Source organism: Mustela nivalis, assembly GCF_964662115.1.
Source record: "Mustela nivalis genome assembly, chromosome: 17".
Classification (NCBI taxonomy): domain Eukaryota; kingdom Metazoa; phylum Chordata; class Mammalia; order Carnivora; family Mustelidae; genus Mustela; species Mustela nivalis.
This window is the reverse complement of record NC_139036.1, coordinates 32,812,759-32,832,164: the sequence shown is the minus strand read 5'-3', so window position 1 is coordinate 32,832,164 and position 19,406 is coordinate 32,812,759. Positions and strand designations below refer to the sequence as shown.

General features: G+C 38.2%; 1 long non-coding RNA gene across 2 annotated transcripts in view; it reads left to right on the top strand.

The window, feature by feature from the left end:
- Positions 1-608: 608 nt before the first annotated feature.
- LOC309851883 overlaps positions 609-19,406 on the top strand; it is a 111,323-nt gene continuing 92,525 nt past the window's right edge. For both annotated transcript variants that reach the window (XR_014304979.1, XR_014304980.1), the window contains exons 1-2: positions 609-851; positions 14,993-15,135. This is a non-coding gene — a long non-coding RNA (uncharacterized lncRNA). The remainder of the gene's footprint in view (positions 852-14,992; positions 15,136-19,406) is intronic.

Below are 19,406 nucleotides of genomic sequence, written 5' to 3'. Positions count from 1 at the left end.
TTATTTCACGTTTCTAGACAACATGATTCTGTAGCCTGCAGTAGAGACATGTTTCAAGACCTCTCAACCCTTTGGAAAGCTCTGAAAACACTTGTTGCAAAGCAATGTGCAATCTCTTACAAAGGAGCTGGACAAAAGCTTGTGACTTCAAAACTCCTGTGGTGCTTATTACATGGAAAACCAAACTTCTCCCCTCTGCCCACCTTTCCTCAAACCTAAAATCCCTGATGTGAGGCCAGATCCATGAAAAAGTAACAGGGACCACCAGCTGGGCCTAATTAGTATGCTTTTTCCCTAGAAAATAATAGTCTGTAATTAGGAAAGAGGTACTTATATCTTGAAAAATCTGTACTCCACACTGGGTTTCCATTTGTGAGAAAGGGCACTGGAAATTGTAGAAAAATCCTAAAGAAGGGAGAAATGAAAAGAAGGCCGAGGAAGCATTTATGACAAACTTGCCTTCTTAAGGTTGACTTGGGCCCATCTGCCTATTGCATATCCTCTTTCTCCTCCTCAAGGACCTTGACCCCCGATGCACAGAGCTCAAAGAAAGCAAGAGAAACACCAGGCTGTCACTTTAAACAGTCAGGAGGCTACAATCTCTTTCCTGGTGCTATGCAATCAGAGGATGATTTCAGGACTAAGAGCAGCTGGAGGGCTAGACGACACCAAGTATCTGTCTGATATCATTTTAATAACGGGAGCTGGGAAAAAAGCCTTCTTGTCTAACTCTCCTCTGGGAGAGGAACTAGAAGTGGTGATGTCTTCCTATGATACAGAAATCTTAATGGCTTCTCACTGGGAAAGGGAATTTCCACGAGGAGTTTTCAGTTTGGTGCCTCTGTCTCTGGGTAAGTAGATGTTCACTTTTAGCAGAATTAAGGTCTAAGTGGATTAGGCCCTTCAGTGTTGCTCAGGATTCATAATTATGTAAAATAATCAGTCAATTCTATAATATAATTATGCATTAAATTACATTTATGTAATTATATATAATATGCATAAATATATTATAGGAGATAATTTATAAATTATGTAAATAATGTAAAAACCAAGTCTTAAATACTCCGTTGTTCCCATTTTTCTATCCAGCCTCCTTAAGAACTACTTTCACTGGAAGTAGGATAAAGTGGCTTTTCAGAGTTATAAGCATTTTTCCCAAGGAAGCTGTGATTGTGAGAAGCTGGGAGCACTCTTGAAGATTTATATTTTGAATCAGAAGCAAAAGATATGTTTTTTTCCAGAGTTATGGGAGATAGGGATGATAGGATTATATTCTTTTAATTTCAAATTTGGTGTTTTCTTTAAATTTACTATGCATGCTAGGCACAGAACTTAGACTTATGAACATTTTGAAATCATGGAGCAAACCCTGTATTCACCTAAACTTTAATTAACTGATATTTCTAGGGAGATAAAGAGAATGATGGGAAAAAAGTAAAAAAAAATCCCAGCCAAATCAGAAAGAAGAACAAGAGAAGGAGGAGCAGAAAAAAGAAAGAAACACACACAACACCCCCAAAAGGAGGAAGAAAACCCAGGAAAGGGGAGCTGTCCTAGTATTGCCTTCGTCAGCCAATTACTGCTAAGTTAATTTAACTAGTATAAAGGAGAGTAAGGTCAATACATTATGGTTCTAATTAGAGCTTTAACTCTCAATATCTCAGTGTTTGCAAAAAACATTCCACTCCAGTGACTACAAGGTGGGAAAGAATAATAATACCTATTAGTGCTGCCTTAGGGGTTATGGTCCTCTGAATTACTGTCTCTAACAAATGCTTACAACGAACCTACTATGTGCAAAGTGCAGGCAAGACATTTGTAGGTATAAAGGTAAATAGGTCACTTAATCTTTCATCAGAATGGCCCCGAGTTCTCTGAAGGAATATGAACCAAAGAGAGAAGGGAGGCCAGTAAAACTGTTGTCTTGGATGAGTCCCTCTTGCCTCAAGATTCCAAACTGCTACACAGCTAGCATTATGAATCATTTTTATATCCTTTCCTCCCGTGTGGCTTCCCCCCTCCCTGTCTCTCTTCCTCCTGTCTTTTATTCCTTCCTAGCTTCCTCCCTTTCTTCTTTCTGTCTCCCCTGGACTCCTCTTCTCCATCTCCCTCTGTCTCTTGCATACTTGCCATTATCTGATGAAGGAAGTTTGCTAAGAGTTAAAAAAAATTATAAATATTTTTAAACTACTAAAATATTGTTAAATTTTGTGACTTTTTTTTTTCTATCCATAAAAGTCATTGTATTGTTTTATCTTTCTTTATTCTGTTAATTTGGGGAATCACACTGGTTGACTTTTAAATGAACTAAGCATGCACACAGGGAATAAACACAACCTGGATGTTCTTTTTATGTAATTTCCGGATTTGGCTTCTAATACACTGTTTTGGTTCTTTGCATCTGTGTTCATGAGTAAGACACTGGCCCATAAGCTTTCTTTTTTTATAAGGCCTTGTGCATTTAACTTCATATCAAGATTAAAATGGCTTCAAATATTGAGTTTACAATTGTTCCTTTTTTTTTTTTTTTAATTCACTGAAAGACTTAGGCTAAAATTGGTTTTATTTCTTCCTTAAATGTTTGGAAGAATTTTTTGGTGAAATTACCTGGGCCTAAAGTTTCTTTTTATCCATTTAATTAGGATTCAACTTCTTCTTTTTCTTCTTCTTCTTCTTCTTCTTTTTTTTTTTTTTTTTAACATATAATGTATTATTTGCCCCAGGGATACAGGTCTGCGAATCATCAGGTCTAGACCCTTCACAGCACTCACCATATCACATACCCTCCTCAATGTCCATAATCCAGCCAACCTCTCCATACCCACCTCCTCCCAGCAGCCCTCAGTTTGTTTTGTGAGATTAAGAGTCTCTTATAGTTTGTCTCTCTCCTGATCCCATCTTGTTTCATTTTTTCCTTCCTTACTCCCTAAGTACCCTCCCCAACTTTCCCTCTCAAATTCCTCATATCAGTGAGATCAGAGAGATAATTGTCTTTCTCTGATTGACTTGTTTTGCTTATGATAATACTCTCTAGTTCCAGCCACATTGTTACAAATGGCAAGATATTGGGTTTTTTGATGGCTGCAAAGTATTCCATTGTACATATATACCACATCTTCTTTATTCATTCATCTGTTGATGGATATCTAGGTTCTTTCCATAGCTTGGCTGTTATGGACATTGGGGTGCTATAAACATTGGGGTGCATGTACCCCTTCAGATCACTACATTTGTATCGTTAGGGTAAATACCCAGTAGTGCAATTGCTGGGCCGTAGGGTAGCTCTGTTTTCAACTTTTTGAGGAAACTGCATGCTGTTTTCCAGAGTGGCTGCACCAGCTTGCATTCCCACCAGTAGTGTAGGAGGGGTCCCCTTTCACCTCACCTTCGCCAGCATCTGTCATTTCCTGACTTTTAATTTTAGCCATTCTGACTAGTGTGAGGTGGTATCTCATTGTGGTTTTTATTTGTATTTCCGTGATGCTGAGTGATGTGGAGCGCTTTTTCATGTGTCTGTTGGCAATCTGGATGTCTTCTTTGCAGAAATGCCTGTTCATGTCTTCTGCTCATTTCTTGATTGGATTATTTGTTCTTTGGGTGTTGAGTTTGATAAGTTCTTTATAGATTTTGGATACTAGCCCTTTATCTGATAGGTTGTTTGCAAATATCTTCTCCCTTTCTATCAGCTGTCTTTTGGTTTTCTTGACTGTTTCCTTTGTTATAAAGCTTTTGATCTTGATGAAGTCCCAGTAGTTTATTTTTGCCCTTGCTTCCCATGCCTTTGGTGATGTTTCTAGGAAGAAGATGCTGTGGCTGAGTTCGAAGAGGTTGCTGCCTATGTTCTCCTCAAGGATTTAGATGGATTCCTTTTTCACATTGAGGTCTTTCATCCATTTGGAGTCTGTTTTTGTGTGTAGTGTAAGGAAATGGTCCAGTTTCATTTTTCTGCATGTGGCTGTCCAATTTTCCCAATACCATTTGTTGAAGAGACTGTCTTTTTTCCATTGGACATTCTTTCCTGCTTTGTCAAAGATTAGTTGACCATGGAGTTGAGGGTCTATTTCTGAGCTCTCTATTCTGTTCCATTGATCTATGTGTCTGTTTTTGTGCCAGTCCCATACTGTCTTGATGATGACGGCTTCGTAATAGAGCTTGAAGTATGGAATTATGATGCCACCATCTTTGGCTTTCTTTTTCAACATTCCTTTGGCTATTCGAGGTCTTTTATGGTTCCATATAAATTTTAGGATTATTTGTTCCATTTTTTGGAAAAAATTGATGGCATTTTGATAGGGATTGCATTAAATGTGTAGATTGCTTTACGTAGCATAGACATTTTCATGATATTTGTTCTTCAGTCCATGAGCATGGAATGTTTTTCCATTTCTTTGTGTCTTCCTCAGTTTCTTTCAGGAGTACTGTATAGTTGTTTGAGTACAGATTCTTTGCCTCTTTCGTTAAGTTTATTCTAGGTATCTTATGGTTTTCAGTGCAATTGCAAATGGGATTGACTCTTTAATTTCTCTTTCTTCTCTCTTGTTGTTGGTGTATAGAAATGCAACTGACTTCTGTGCATTGATTTTATATCCTGACACTTTACTGAATTCCTGTACAAGTTCTAGCAGATTCAGAGTGGAGTCTTTTGGGTTTTCCACACATAGTATCATATCATCTGCAAAGAGGGATAGTTTGACTTATTCTTTGCTGATTTGGATGCCTTTGATTTCTTTTCATTGTCTGATTGCTGAGGCTGGAACTTTTAGTACTATGTTGAATAGAAGTGGTGATAATGGACATCCCTGTCGTGTTCCTGACCTTAGTGGAAACACTCTCAGTTTTTCTCCATTGAGGAGATATTTGCTGTGGCTTTTTCATAGATGACTTTGATGATATTGAGGTGTGTACCTTCTATCCCTACACTTTGAAGAGTTTTGATTAAGAAAGGATGCTGTACGTTGTCAAGTGCTTTTTCAGCATCTATTGAGAGTATAATATCGTTCTTGTTCTTTCTTTTATTAATGTAATGTATCACATTGATTGATTTGTGGATGTTGAAACAACCTTGCAGCCCTGGGATAAATCCCACTTCTATGTGGTGAAAATCCTTTTAATGTACTGTTGGATCCTATTAGCTAGTGTTTTGGTGAGAATTTTCGCATCTGTGTTCATCAAGGATATTGGTCTGTAATTCTCTTTTTTGATGGGGTCTTTGTCTAGTTTTGGGTTCAAGGTGATGCTGGCCTCATAAAATGAGTTTGGAAGTTTTCCTTCTATTTCTGTTTTTTTTGGAACAGTTTCAGGAGAACAGGTATTAATTCTTCTTTTAAATATTTGGTAGCATTCCCCTGGGAAGCTGTCTGGCCTGGGTCTCTTGTTTGTTGGGAGATTTTTGATGACTCCTTCAATCTCCTTACTGGTTATGGGTCTGTTCAGCTTTTCTGTTTCTTCCTGTTTCAGTTTTGGTAGTTTCTATGTCTCTGGGAATGAATCCATTTCTTCTAGATTGTCAAATTTGCTGGCGCATATTTGCTTATAATATGTTCTTATAATTGTTTGTATTTCTTTGGTGTTGGTTGTGATCTCTCCTCTTTCATTCATTATTTTATTATTTGGGTTCTTTCTCTTCTTTTTGATAAGACTGGCCAGGGGTTTATTAATCTTATTAATTCTTTGAAAGAACCAGCTCCTGCTTTCATTGATTTGTTCTACTGTTCTTTCGGTTTCTATTTCATTGATTTCTGTTATTATCTTCGTGATTTCTCTTCTCCTGCTGGGTTTAGGCTTTCTTTGCTGTTCTTTCTCCAGCTCCTTTAGATGTAGGGTTAGGTTGTATACTTGAGACCTTTCTTGTTTCTTGAGAAAGGCTTGTATCACTATATACTTTCCTCTCAGGACTGCCTTTGCTGTGTCCCACAGATTGAACAGTTGTGTTTTCATTATCATTTGTTTCTATGAATTTTTTCAGTTCTTCTTTAATTTCCTGGTTGACCCATTCATTCTTTAGTAGAATGCTCTTTAGCTTCTATGTATTTGAGTTCTTTTCAATTTTCCTCTTGTGATTGAGTTCTAGCTTCAGAGCATTGTGGTCTGAAAATATGCAGGGAATGATCCCAATCTTTTCGTACCAGTTGAGATCTGATTTGTGACCCACGATGTGATCTAATCGGGAGAATGTTCCATGTACACTAGAGAAGAATGTGTATTCTTTTGCTTTGGGATGGAATGTTCTGAATATATCTGTGATGTCCATCTGGTCCAGTGTGTCATTTAAGGCCTTTATTTCTTTGTTGATCTTTTGCTTGATCTGTCCATTTCAGTGAGGGGGGTGTTGAAGTCCCCTACTATTATTGTATTATTGTCAATGTGTTTCTTTGATTTTGTGATTAATTAGCTTATATAGTTGGCTGCACCCATGCTAGGGGCATAGATATTTAAAATTGTTAAAATTGTTAGATCTTCTTGTTGGACAGACACTTTGAGTATGATATATCAATATGATATATGATATATCCAATTCCTCATCTCTTATTATAGTCTTTGGCTTAAAATCCAACTTATCTGATATAAAAATTGCCACTCCAGCTTTCTTTTGATGTCCATTAGCATGGTAAATTATTTTCTACCCCCTCACTTTCAATCTGGAAGTGTCTTCGGGTCTAAAATGAGTTTCTTGCAGACAGCATATTGATGGGTTTTGTTTTTTTATCCATTCTGATACCCTGTGTCTTTTTATTGGGGCATTTAGCCCATTTACATTCAGGGTAGCTATTGAAAGATATGAATATAGTGTCATTGTATTGCCTGTAAGTTGACTATTACCATATATTGTCTCTTTTCCTTTCTGGTTTACTACTTTTAGGCTCTCTCTTTGGTTAGAGGACCCCTTTTAATATTTCCTGTAGGACTGGTTTGGTGTTTACAAATTCTTTTAGTTTTTGTTTGTCCTGGAAGCTTTTTATGTCTCCTTCTATTTCCAGTGATAGCCTAGCTGGATATAGTATTCTTGGCTGCATGTTTTTCTCTTTTAGTGCTCTGAATATATCATGCCAGTTCTTTCTGGCCTGCCAGGTCTCTGTGGATAGGTCTGCTGCTGATCTAATATTTTTACCATATGTTACAGACTTCTTGTCCTGAGCTGCTTTCAGGATTTTCTCTTTGTCACTAAGACCTGTAAATTATACTATTAGATGACAGGGTGTGGTCCTATTTTTACTGATTTTGAGGGGGGTTCTCTGTGCCTTCTGGATTTTGATGCTTGTTCCCTTTGCCATATTAGGGAACTCCTCTACTATAATTTGCTCCAATATACCTTCTGCCCCCCTTTCTCTTTCTTCTACTTCTGGAATCCCAATTATTCTCATATTGTTTCATCTCACTTCTCTCTCAAATTCTCCCCTCGTGGTCCAGTAGTTGTTTGTCTCTCATTTGCTCAGCTTCCTTATTCTCTGTCATTTGATCTTCTATATCACTAATTCTTTCTTCTACCTCATTTATCTTAGCAGTAAGAGCCTCCATTAAAAAAATTTTTTTTTTAAATTTATTTATGTATTTGACAGAGATCACAAGTAGGCAGAGAGGCAGGCGGGGGTGGGGATAGGCTCCCTGCTGAGCAGAGAGTCCAATATGGGGCTCGATCCCAGGACCCTGGGATCATGACCTGAGCTGAAGGCAGGGGCCTTAACCCACGGAGCCACCTAGGCACCCCGAGCCTCCATTTTTTATTGCACCTCATTAATAGCTTTTTTGATTTCAGCTTGGTTAGATTTTAGTTCTTTTATTTCTCCAGAAAGGGCTTTTATTTCTCCAGACAGGGTTTTTCTAATATCTTCCATGCCTTTTTCAAGCCCAGCTAGCACCTTGAGAATTGTCATTCTGAACTCTAGATATGACATATTACTCATGTCCATATTGATTAGGTCCCTAGCCTTCGATACTGCCTCTTGTTCTTTTTTTTGTGGTGAGTTTTTCCACCTTGTTGTTTTATCCAGATAGGAATATATGAATGAGAGAATAAAATACTAAAAGGGTGGCAAAGATCCAGAAAAGTGTATACTAACCAAATCAGAAGAGACCCCAAATCAGGGGGAAAAGCAAGGGGTAAAAAGAAATTTAAAAAATTCAATATATATATATATATATATATATATATATATATATATATATATCATTAGACTGGTGAATAGAACAGAGCCACCCACTTGATTTTGGGAGTATTTTGGTCTCTTAGAAGAAACTACCTCCTAAAATTTTAAAGAAAGAAAAACTTATATGTATACAAAAATAATGGTAAACATGATGAATTTATGGAATATGACCATAAAGATGAAAATTTTAAAAAATTTCTAAAAAGGAATTGATAAGTTTGTTGGAAAAAGAAAGAAAAAGATGGTGGAAAGAATTTTCTCAGACTGGAGACTAGAACAAAGCCCTGTGCTAGATTTAGGGTATATTTTGATCTATTAGAATAAATATACCCCAAGAAATTTTAGAAGAAAAAACCCTATATGTATACAAAAAATAAAGTTAGATACAATGAAGGATATGACTATAATAATGAAGGTTTAAAAAGATTGTTTTTTTTTTTTTAAGAAAGGTATTGTTAAGATAAACTAGTTAAAAGAGGAAAAACCATTAAAAGAGGAAAGAGGAAAAGTTAAAAAGATTTGAATAAGAAAACAATAAAATTTAAAAAATTTAATTAGCTTTGCAAGACTAAAGAATCATGGGGAGGAAGCCATGAATTCCATGCTTTGCTTTTTCCTCCTCTGGAATTCTACTGTTCTCCTTGATCAATGAACTTGGTCTTGATTGGATGTTCTTGCTGATCTTCTGGGGGAGGGGTCTGTTGTAGTGATTCTCAAATGTCTTTGCCCCAGGCTGAATTTTACCATCCTTGCTAGGGGCCAGGCTAAGTAATCTGCTCAGGTTCCCTCTCCGTAGCTTTTGTTCTCTGAATGCTTTCTGTAGAGCTCTGGAGGATAGGAATGAAAATGGCAGCCTCCCAGTCTCTGGCCTGGAGGAGCTGAGAGCTCCTTCATGATCCCTCGGAGATAAGCTGTCAATCACTCCCATCTCCCTGGTCTGGCTGTGCTCTGAGCTCACCCGGCCAGTGATCGAGCGTTTCTGTCTCTGCCACATGGCCCCGTTTGGAGTCTCCAGACCCAGAGATTCCTGCTGCCTCTCTTCTGTCAGAGAAAGGTGGGTCTCCCTGTATCTGCCACTTGTGGGGTCCTTGCTCAAAGAGCAATGGTATGACTGTTCCATGGATCACAGTTTAAGGTAACCCCAAGCTGAGAGCTCACTCCTCGGCTCTGTCTCTGTAGTCGGCTTCCACTCTGATACCTGCAAGCTCAGCTACACTCAGACACCCCCGATCCTTCTGTGACCCCGCGGGACCTGAGACCACAGTGCCCCATGAGGGCCCCACCCCTGCTTAGCCTCTGGAGTGATGTCCCTCAGTGGAGTAGACTTCTAAAAGTTCGGGTTTTATGCTCCACTGTTCCGCGGCTTGCTGGGAGCTGGCCCCTCCCCCGCAATCTATCTTTTCTTTGCTTCAGATTCGTGTCTTCGCACATCCTACCTTTCAGAAAGTGGTCAATTTTCTGTTTCAAGAATTGCTGCTCTTCTTTCTTTGATCTCCTGTTGGGTTTGCAGGTGTTTGGAATTCTTCGATAACTATCTAGCTCAATTCCTGCGACCTGATCTCATCTCAATCTGCTACTCCTCTGCCATCTGGACTCTCTCCCTGGATTCAACTTCTTTAATGAACATAGGACTATTCATATTTTCTATATCTTCGTGTATCAGTTTTAAAAACTATATTTTTATACTAGTTTGCATGCTACAAATATATTTTTAGAAATTTATCCATTTAACCTAATTTTGAAGTATATTTGCATAAAGTTGTTCTTCATATTTATTATCTATGTAGCATTGTAATAGTGTCCACTTTCACATTTCTTTTTTATTTTTTAAGATTTTATATATTTATTTGACAGAGAGCTAGAGAGCACAGATAGGCAGAGCAGCAGGCAGAGGGAAAGGGAGACACAAGCTCTCCACTGAGCATAGAGCCTGATGTGGGGCTCGATTCCCAGATCTTGGGATCACGACCTGAGTTGAAGGCAGCTGCTTAACCGACTGAGCCATCCAGGTGTCCCCACTTTCACATTCCTGATACTGGTTTATTTCCCCATTTTTGTTGGTCTAGCTAGGGATTTATCAATCTTATTGCATCTCTTCAATGAATCAATTTGTAGCTTTGTTGAAAGTATATTTATTGCTTGTTTTCAAATTCATTAGTTTGTATCCTTTTAAAATTATTTCCTTTTAAATTTGGGGGAATTTTATCTTTTCTTAACAACTAGTTTCTTGAGGGGCACCTGACTGGCTCAGTCAGTAGAGCATGAAACTCTTGATCTCAGGGTTGTGAGTTCAAGCCCATGTTGAGTGTAGAGATTACTTAAAAATTTTTTTTTTTAAATCTTGTTAAAAACTCTAATTTCTTGAGATAGATTCTTAGATTATTTTTACCTCTTATTCTTTCTAATATATGCATTTAATGCTATGCATTTTCCTCAAATGTGGCTTTATTTTCATCACATTCTGATATGTTTTCATTAGTATTCATTTCAAAATATTTTCTGATATCATGTTTTCATTAGTATTCATTTCAAAATATTTTCAAATTTCCATTGTTATTTCTACTATGATCCACTGATTATTTAAAAATGAATTGTTTAATTTCCAAACATGGTGATTTTGTTACATATTGGTATCTTAATTCAATATTCAGAGGACATACTCTAGATTATTCTAGTCTTTTGAAAGTGTTTGAGACTTACTTGTTAAACCAGCCTGTGGCAATTTTTGTCAAATCTCCAGTTTATTTTTGGGTTTGTAGATATTGTATGTAAGTCTTGCTAATTTTAGCTTTATATAGGTTGGGGCTAAATAATTAGATGCATATAGATCAAGGACTATTATATCTTCCTTTTGAATTGAACCATTTATCATTAAGAAATGCCATCTTTATCTGTAATGGTTCTTCAGTCTATTAAGGTGATGTTAATACAATCACAGTAGGTTTCTTTCAGTTAGTGTTTGCATGGTTTATCTTTTCCTGTTCTTGTATTTTCAATGTGAACATGTTCTTATTTGTCTTTTGTAAATAGCTTATATTTGTGCTATTTTGTTTACCTACCATAATAGTCTGTCTTTTAATTGGACTATTTAATCTGGTTGATATAATTATTCATAATTTGGATCTGTTTTTACCATCATAGCTTTTATTTCAGTTTATCCCACTTTATATATTTGTTTTTAGTCCCTTCCTTTTTTGTTTTTGAATTATTATCACTGATTAGCCCCATTATTACAAAATGTTTGCCTCTTCTTATATGATTGTTCCCCATCTCCTGCTTGCCTGTTACAGTGATAATACTCAGACCAATGGTTCAAATATTTTGGTTTCAGAAACTCTTTATACTGCGAAAAAATATTTGGAACTCCAAAGACTTTGTTTATGGAATTTATATCTATTAAAATCTTTCATCTTAAAAATTAAAACTGAGAAATTTTAATGTATTTATTTAAAAATATTTAATATATAATATGTTTATTTAATAAACCCATTACAATTTAACATAAAGAATATATTCTCATGAAAATAACTGAGTGGCATTGTTTCACATTTTAGCTGATCTCTTTGTCTGGCTTAGAGAAAATAGCCAGATTCTCTTATTTACTACTACATTAATTAAAAAAAATTTGTAAGTCATATAGCTTCTGGAAATCTCCTTTCTGCACTCATGAGAGGGAGTGTCAAGACAAATAAATTTAGTATTATGATTGAAATTGGCTGGGCTCCATACCCAGAGTTTCTGATTCAGCATGTCTAGGATGGCGTCTGATAATTTGTATTTCTAACAAATTCTCAAATAATGCTGCTGTTTCTGGTCCACTTTGAGAATCACGGATCAGGACTTAATTCTGTATTATTATGGATATAATTTCTCTCTGCCTTTGCTTGTATCTACTTTTAAGACAACTTCAAAATCTACTAAGGTATTTCATCACTGCCACCTCACATACATCTTACACTATCTACCGGAATTTCTTCTTCTCTAATTGAAATACTTAATACAACACTGATTTCAGTATGAGTGTTTTTGTGATAGTCTGAGGTTTTTGATGCTTGAGAATATTATTAGCATCACTTTATATTTAAATAGCAATTTGAGTGAATATCCGTTTCTTGGTTTTATGGTTCTAGATGCTTTTTTCCCCCAATACTTTGAATACATTAATTTTTAAAAAAAATTTTTATGGCTGTTTCTCCTGTTCTGTTGATACATCTGAAATAACTTAATCTGTGCTTGTTAATCCAGGATCTGTCCTTTTTCTCTAAGAGCATTCACAATTTTCCTTGCTTTTGATGCTCTCACATTTTCTTATTAGACATCTTATGTGGGGTTCCTCTTTGTATCTCTTCTTTGGGACTCTCTGGCCCTTTCAATTTGAAGCTTTCTCCTCCATATTTTTTCTTCTTTTTTATTCAGGGAAATTCATCTTCATTATTTCTTCAAAAATTTCCTTTTCATTATTGCTCCCTCTTTCAGGGATTTCTGTGGTCCCACAGTTATTACTTCCACTTCTATTCCCTCTACCCCTCACCTGTTAGATTTTTTTAAAATATATATTTTATGTGGGGCTTTTTTGCCTTTTTCTTCTTCCCACTGGGAATTTTTTCTCAGTGCAGTCTTTTCATTGCTAATGCATTCCTTTAGCTAATTCTTTCTGCAATCTCTTTCATATATATTCTTTACTTCAACTAGTCGTCTTTTTATATCTAACATTTCTTTGGTCCTTTTAATGCTTTCTTCTTACTTTGCATCACTTTGAAATAACTTCTGTTATCTCTTCTAAATTTTTCCTTAGGCAAACAAATTTGTGGTGCTAATATGTTTGTTTTTGGTGGAATATGTAACCCACTATTTTCATTTGAAATAGTCACACTCCTCAAATGTCTTATTCTTTTGGCTTGTGATCTCATTTTCCTCTGAGATATTAGTTGTTTTGTCAGGCAACCATAGACCTTAGTTTGCAGCACCCCTAACTAGCTCAGGTTGGGGAACTAAGCCCTGTGAAAGAGAAGACCAGGCATGGAAAGCCAACCAGCCACTTCCGGCTTTAGGTCAGGGCCCTATTCTTTGCCTACCAGAAGGAAGGATCCTTTGATTGTGTAACTAATCAACCCTGGGAGTTTGGAAGGGAAGGAGTGGAAAGCTGCTCAAAGTTATTCTCCACTTAATTTCTTAGCACCTCACAAATACATGTCTTGGGAGCTGCCTTATTTGTCTTACCCGGAACACCTGGACCAGAGTCAAGAGCAATGTATGATGGCAGAAATTGTTTGCTCAAGACTGTAACAGAAGAGAGAGCAGAACACCAAGAGTCCCTATCTTCTTGTACCCTCCCAAAGGGAGCAGTTATTAAAGGCCAGTTATTAAAGGCCAGAGCCTTACTCATACACCAGTTCAAAATACTTAACTTTAGTTCTCCCAGAAACTTTTTGGTATTTTTCTTTTTTAGTTCCTTGGGGAAAGCAGTCAGCCTTTGTACTGGTTCAGTGCCTTAGAGAGTCTTGATCCCGATCCATTTCTAATTTTTCCAAAAGTATGATCTTGGACAAGTTACTTTACTTCTCCTTAGTTTTCTTATTCATGAAATGGGGCCAGTATATAATATCAATAGCAATGTAAAAATTAAAAATAACATATACACATATAGATATAATATTTTAATATCATTATGTAATACATGGATATATATGCAGATTACATATATTAATATATTAAAAAGCAGTTAATATTATTGTTGGTACGGAGTACACGCTGTTCTGTAGCTGCTATTATAAGTGTTGTGGTTGTTACTATTATAGTTGAGGACTAGAGCTTAGCCTGACTTTCTATTTTGCAGCAGAATATTCTGGATAAGGAAGCTGTACCTGTAATGTAGAAAGTTGTCTTTAGTGTGTTTAAAATACATTAATGACATAGTATTTCCTTTTCCTTTGGGGTTATATATGTGTAGTTACTCAGACGATTTGAGGGACTGGCCTTTAAGAAAGGGAAATGTGACCCACAGAAGTCTCACTGAGGGGAAGTAACTGACCCATTGTGGGGTGGGGTTGGATGCCATTGTGGATAATGGGAATAGTCATATTCATGATCTGATACTTACTTTTCTTTTTGCTTCTTGCAGTTTTCTTTTGTTAGAGCCCATTGCTTTCAATTATGTGATATTACACATGGCAGAGTGATCTTGCTCATGCTTGGGTAATTAAGGGACAGAAGCTAAGGGATAGAAACAGTTCTTGAGGAGAGAATTTTGAAATCAAGGAGTCAAAAAGGCCATGTTCCTTCTAGAGAAGGACCCTTCCTTGCCTATTCCTAGCTTCTGGGGGCCACTTACATTTGTTGCCCTGTGGCCATATCACTACAATCTCTGCCTACCTGTTTTCATGTGGTCTTCTCTCTGTCTCTGTGACCTCTCTTTTTGTTGTAAGGATTATTGACATTAAGGATAGAGTGGGATGCATCCCCCCATTCCTGGGGTGATGAGTCTTAATACGTTGATCATGAAATATTAAGAAGCATCTTCTATAAAAAACCTGATCCAATGTCAGATGGTTGACTGAGGTGACAAGGGACAAACCAGATGGACCTGTGGGGCACCCCAGTATGCCACAGGGATTCTCTGAAATATCTGAGGCAAGATTCAGGTTTTACCTGATTCCTTAATCAGGTAAAAGAGTAGCACAGGGGATAGAGAAGTTACAATTTGCCATTAAAGGCAATTGTACTCTCTATAGGATGGAGAACCACAACTGTTGCATTGCACTGTCCTGAACGCTATATGTTAACATTATCACACTCCAGCACTTGGGATGCACACTAATGACAGATGTCTTTTGCCTCATCTCCAGCTTGGATGGCTCCTGGGGGTAGATCTCTTGACCTTAAGCCACTTGATTTGTTAGTCCCCTGCCATGGGTGCCTGGCTACCCTTCATTCAGCCACACTGACTTTTCAAGTGGATCCAGTGACGTCATAGTCATCCACACCTACTGTAAGTTCTCAACAACATGCATCCTCATTTCTCTCTTCTCAGGGTGAGTATGGTATGGGAAGCAAAGAAAATATGTCTGCTGATTTCTTAAACTCACATTATTTATTCTTAAAATATATGTTTCTTTTCTCCCTTGGGGGGGGCAATGAAACATGCTTGAGCTTTCATTTCCACAACTAAAACAATGTGGCTCATTTCTTACCCTCGTCCAATGAATAGCCCAGTTGCTGGTGGGTCAGTGAACTCCCCAGGGGGATAAAATGGAAGCTGATGCTATTTTAAAATGCCAGGAAATCTTCCACTATGCCTAAATATGGGTACAGGAGACCTAGGTTCTTTAATTACATTCTCCCAAGTTCAATAATTACTTTAAGAAGCTTCTTGGAATGAAGGATATCTGAACAATTCTCTTGGAGTCAAGGATATCTGAACAATTCAGAGGGGCTTTGACTGCCTCCTGGGCCACTTGCATAAACTTCACAGTGCAGAACTCATAAATTCCAACGAGGCTGGACAGAGCAAGCCTACCCCCCTTCCTTGGGGACAGAGCCTGTTTCCTTCTACCCTTAGAGTTAACACTCACAGCCTTTGTTATGGCCTCCTTGGAACTCTGTACATAGCAACCAGGGCAGAAGGTGAGCTGGTCTCTTCCCATTAAATATGATGCCACCAAGCTGTTACTGTCAGTTACTGCCATTAAAATGACAGCTGTTGGTCAGCCCTTAGTGGAAAGAAGCAATCTTCTCCCTCCTCTTGTTTCTCAATTAGAACAAACTTTTTGCTCTATCCCAAAATGTGCATACTGACCCAAAGAGGGTTACTCTGAGAATTTCCCAGGCATCATCTACCCAGCAGGCTCAGCATTCTGAGCTGAGGACAGAGCCAGGATCTCAGTGGAGATCAGTGCCTTGGCTTTGAGCCTTCACTGTTCCCACCCTCCCTAGCCTCCTCCTAAGCTTTTCCAATGATCGGGCACTGAGCTAAGAACAGTTTTCTTCTTTCAAAATTGTGAAATCCATTAGGAACTACTCTCCCTTCCCCACCCAAGTCAGGGAATTGTCATGGTGGAAAGAAAGAGACAGATGTGTGTGTGTGTGTGTGTGCACGCGTGTGTGTGTGTGTGTATACATACCTGTCCTGCATGTGCATGGGGTCCTTACATGTGTATTTAACGGGCATATGTGAATTTTTGTGAGCATGTTTATATCACGTGTGTAGTGTGTTGACAGAAGACTTCAGTGTTCTTGCCTCCCATTTCCCCATCCACAGCCGGATTTTCTTTATGGCCAGGTAGCCAATTATAATTTATTTGCTTTATTTTATCTGTTTTCATATGTATGTACACAACAACAACAACAAAAATTATCACAATTTTAACAAAGTGTTGTTTGCCGATGTGAAAGATTCCTCTTGGTTTGGTGAAGGTCTTTTTTTTAGGACCCAGTGTTTGGGACCCATGTAGAGTAGAAGCACATTGTCCCCTCTTTATGTCATAGACTCATCTCTCTTCCCCACCTACCCAGCCTTGATTAGGAGGCTCTGTGTTTTGGGTGAGAAAGAATGACTGGAGGCAGCTTGTCAGCTAACTCTTGACTTCTTTTTAAATTAAGCCCAAGTGCCTGTGTTTGTTCCAAAGCTTTTTGTTTAACAACATGTTCCGAAAACATCTCTTGGATTTAATATCTCATGATCCTTCTTCAGGGACTCACTGATACAATCATATTAACCCTATCTCTGCCTCCTTCGTATGTCTGGAAGTATAACATGAAATTGGGAGTCAGACAGGTTCAAATCTTGAATTGGGTTACTGTTCGTGTAACCTTGAGTTGATTAATGAATTCTTATTTCATCCAGAAAAAAAAGGTTGGCAACAATAGTGATCAGTTGTGGTATTGTATTAAATGACACTCACCTTGTGAAAGTCTTAATTCTATACTTCACAGACAGTAAGTGCTCTGTTAGCTATTTTTATTTCCTCTCCCTGCTCCCAGCTATTGCTGAAGCCAACTCTCTCACTCCTGTCCCTCCCTCTTGCTTCCCTACTGTGTTATTTCCTAGTGCAACCACAAAGTGGGTGGTTTAACACAACAAAAATGTACTCTCTCACAGTTCTTGAGACTAGAAGTTTGAAATCAAGGAGTCATAAAGGCCATCTCCTTCTAGAGACAGACCCTTCCTTGCCTATTCCTAGCTTCTGGGGTCCCTGACATCCATTGCCTTGTGGCCACATCACTCCGATCTTTGCCTACCTCTGTCTTCATTGGTCTTCTGTCGGTCTCTGTGACCTCTCTTCTTGTTGTAAGGTTTATTGTCATTAGATTTAGGACCCACCCAAAATTAAGTATGATTTCATCTTGGGATCCTTAACTAATAACATCTGCAAAAACCCTGTTTCCAAATGAGGTAACATGCTGAGATTCTGGGAACCACCTCATTATTGCTGCAGCCTCGACAGACTCCAGGGCGCTGTCTTGGAGATCAGGCTCATTTACATAGTAGGTTTGTGGAGAGTTCCTCAGAGCAGGTGTTAACTTGGGGTAGGGGTGTGAAGAGGGACATTGGAAGTCAGCTTTAGAGAACCCGAATCAAGCACTAAGTTTGAGGAGTGAGTTTAGTTCCACAAACAGAGATGGGAACTTTGGAGCAAAGGAAATCAGGATCAGGTTTGGAAAGGAAGGACAGTTGGTGAAATAACATTCTAATGCCTGAACTGAATGAGTGCAATACATTCATTCACATGTTAGGGGCTAGTCAGGGGTCTAGGCTGGGCTAGCATCACTAGGGCAGGATGGAAAGTGCGTTCTCTGTGGTCAGTCCTGCTCATCTTTCTGGTCATCAGGGAGGGATGCATGGACCACAGAGCCCAGTGACCTAATCTTTGTGACTCTCTGCTCTCTTTCTTCCTTGTTTATTCTGTGGGATTTAAGGCACTGACAATTCTAGGTCAAAACTTGTGTTTGTGGGTGTTTGCCGTTGTGGTTTCTTAAAACAGGTGGGCAAATGGAAGAACTGAGCTTTCACTGTTTGTGAATATCAGGTCCTGTTTGTTTTGACTCTTGTTCTTTTGCACTTTTAATATCTAAGTTTAGACCTCGGCTGAGCATGAATCAGGAGGCTGAGCTTGACTTGATGTTGCTTAAGGGGTTCCCTCTCTGACACTTTATGTCTCTGAATCAGGCAAATTAGCTGAATGAAATGGCATTTTCTCACCTTCCTTGATTGGGCCAGTAAGCTCAATGCATGAATTCTGAGTAGCTGACATCCTGTAACCCTCTGGCATTGGCTGCAGCATCAAGAAGCAATGAGGGACTTAAGCTGTTTCAGAAGCGATTTATAAGGCTCACAAGATATAGCCACTTCTCAAACCCTTGTTGCAATTTATTACAAAAATTTCTTTCTTCTTCTCCCTCTTCCTACCCTTCTTCTTTCCCACTTCCTCTCTTCCCTTCTCCTCCTCCTCCTAATCATTTTCTTGAAGTCATTACAGGGAATTAATAGAGGGTTTCATGTTGGATTAGGCCTTGGGAATTACTGTTTCTAGCTTAATCAGTTCAGGCTGCTAGAATGAAAATACCGTAGACTGGTGGCTTAAACAACATTTATTTCTCACAGTTCTGAGTTTTGGAAAGTACAAGATCAAGGTATCTGCAGATCAGGTGTGTGGGGAGGGCCTGCTTCCTGTCTTGTAGATGGTGACCTTCTTTCTTCATTCTCACACTGCTGAGAGATTATGTCTTTTGTGTCTCTTCTCACAGGGGCACTAATCCTATTCATGAAGTCTCCACTCTCATAACCTAATCATCTCCCAAAGCCCTACCTTCAGTTACTGTCACATTGGGGATTAGGCTTTGACATATGAATTTGGGGGGGGCCTATACATATTCAGCTCATATAAATATTCAGTCTAGCATCTTTTTAAAATTAACATGTGATGTATTATTTGCGCCAGGATACAGGTCTGTGAATAATCAGTCTTACACATTTCACAGCACTCACCATAGCACATATCCTCCCCAAAGTCCATAACCCAGCTACCCTCTTCATACCCTTCCCACCCCCCAGTAACCCTGTTTGTTTCGTGAGATTAAGAGTCTCTTATGGTTTGTCTCCTTCCTCATCCCATCTTGTTTCATTTTTTCCCTCTCAAATTCCTCATATCAGAGATATCAAAAAAATAATTGTCTTTCTCTGATTGACTTGTTTTGATCATCATAATACCCTCTAGTTCCAGCCACATTGTTGAAATTGGCAAGATTTCGGGTTTTTTGATG